We start from the raw sequence: 2,362 nt of genomic DNA, 5'->3' as shown, positions 1-2,362 counted from the left end.
GTCCAAAGGCTAGTGATATTTAGTTTGATGGGTAGCATTGTATGAGACTAACACTACACGACGGTTGATCTTTAGCGACCCTTATTAGGTACCAACTGTTGGTTGCTAAAGATTAGGGACTGACGGTCAGTCGCTAAATCCTTTTGTAGCAACGGTCGGTTGGTCGCTAAAAGTCTAGAAATTTAACAACTTATGGTTGGTCGCTATAGATGTCGTCGGAGACTAGCGGTGGGTCGCTATAGAGCAAGGATCACTATCAAATCTTATAGCCTGAACGTACCTGTAGATGTTAGTGACTAAAAATTAATTAAAACAAGTAAACATTGATCGCTAAATTGTAGTAAAGAAAAAAAGAATTGTAGAAAAGAAAAAAAGAATTATGGAAAAGAAAATGAATTGTAAAAAAAGATTTTTAAGGTTTTGAACATTGAATCTATTGACTCATATCTATTGACTCAAACATGAATGACATAACCAACTCAACTACCCTTAGTCTTGTTGTCTATTGTGGTAGTGTTTTTTCTTATTTACTTATAGATGCCAGTACGCCGAGAACAGGATAAAAAACCCTATCCATGTTCTATTCCACATCTCAATCCAGTAGCCATCTCAAAGTCTATTTACCAAAAAAACCTAATTTCACCACACACACACAGCCGCCACACACAGCCGAGCTCCACACCGCGTGCCGCCACCCGCGTTGCACACCGCCACCGCGCCCCCCACACCGTTGCTCGCTCGGCCGCACCGCCCCCACCCCGTCGCTCACTCAGCGCACCGCCACCTCTCCGTAGCGCAGCCGCGACCAAGCTTCCGCCGAAACCCTAGCCCGCTCCCTCACTTGAGCCCTCTTCCGACCCGCCCCACAGCAACTCTTCGGAGCCCCACCACAACAGCGATGGCTTCGGCCCGGGCGCCGGAGACTAATTCCGCCGTCGCACCCACTACGACTCCGCAGCCAACAACTTCGGCGGCAAGGGCGGGACTTGGGGACGGAAGCGCAAGACGCGGTGCGCTGAGGACGAGTGATGCCTGACTATATGTTCTCACCTCATGGAAGCCTTGCTTCTGTTCTACATGGTATATTCCCCTCTTTACATCAGCACTTTTGTTAGCCAACTAATGAATGAAATAGTTGAGTGATTTTCTGTGATATTGGGGCGTAGTTTATGCAAACATTTCTAAAAGGGACAGACACTTTAATTAAGAATTGGATGGGATCAGATCTTTACCTTTAATGCTAGTACAGCACAATCCTTCAAAGAAATGTTTGAAATGCCAACTTCAAAGTGCAATTAGTTGGGAGAAAAAAGGTTCATGTGTCCATTTCTGCATACTGTTTTATAAATTTACACTCACAGTGCAATTAGTCATGTGTCCATTTCTGCCAACTTCAAAGTGCAATTAGTCTAGTGATAAAATGGAGTTCAGCTGATCAGGTACAAAGGAGCCCCTGAAGTGGAAAGTCAGGTTCAAAATTGCACTTGGAATTGCTGAAGGGCTGCTTTATCTACATGAAGGCTGCCATCGCCGCATAATTCACAGGGACATCAAGGCATCTAATATCCTTCTAACTGAAGACTACCAACCTCAGGTATGTTCTACTCTTAGGTTACACTGATCATGCCATTATGTGATCATCATGGATGTCAAGAATTATAGTTTTGCTCCCACCTTATACAGATATCAGATTTTGGGCTTGCAAAGTGGCTCCCTGACAAATTGACCCATTATGTTGCTCGCCCCAGCCCCTCTTCCTGGCTACCCTTGCTCTGGTTTTCCCCCAGCCCTAGCCGAGCTCGCCCCTGCCCTAAGTTCTCAAGGCAGCCCCTCTGTGTTTTCCATGGTCGGCACCCTCCCCATCTTTTGTAGGTGAGCCTATGTCCCTTGCTGTGGATTATGTTGTGCATATGTGAGTAAGTGCTGAAATATATATGTTCATATGTGAGTAAGTGCTGAAATATATATGTTCATGCTGCAACCCTGTCTTTCCTTCTTCCATTTCCACAAGACCCTTGTGTGCTCTCTCTCTCTCCTCTTGGCGACGACTGGGTGGCAGGTGCCCAGGTCTTCTTGGGACCCTTCACCGGCGACAAGCACCACCAGGTACTCCCAACCCCGTCTTCCCTTCCTGCGGTGCCAAACCGAGCACCCAAACCCTAACTCGCTATTTGTATTCGGATCTGGTATAATTACAAGTGCATATGCATATATAATGCGCACTAGCTCCGATTGTTTTGCCAAATTTATCGGGTGTACATGTATACACCCATGTACTTTACTAGGTCCGCCCCTGGTGTATGATATAATAAGTGGGATTTTATTCGAGTCCAGCGAGTCGCCGTTTTCTGCGGTAGGGAAA

General features: G+C 46.1%; 1 long non-coding RNA gene across 1 annotated transcript; it reads left to right on the top strand.

Moving 5' to 3' along the window:
* The first annotated feature begins 1,039 nt into the window (after positions 1–1,039).
* Positions 1,040–1,739, top strand: LOC103632201 (uncharacterized). The gene is made up of 3 exons (XR_555754.2): positions 1,040–1,080; positions 1,440–1,594; positions 1,684–1,739. It is a non-coding gene; the product is annotated as an uncharacterized lncRNA (long non-coding RNA).
* The last annotated feature ends 623 nt before the right edge of the window (positions 1,740–2,362 follow it).

Source organism: Zea mays, chromosome 7 (assembly GCF_902167145.1).
Source record: "Zea mays cultivar B73 chromosome 7, Zm-B73-REFERENCE-NAM-5.0, whole genome shotgun sequence".
Lineage (NCBI taxonomy): Eukaryota > Viridiplantae > Streptophyta > Magnoliopsida > Poales > Poaceae > Zea > Zea mays.
The sequence above is the reverse complement of the archived record's forward strand: the minus strand, read 5'-3'. Positions and strand labels throughout refer to the sequence as shown.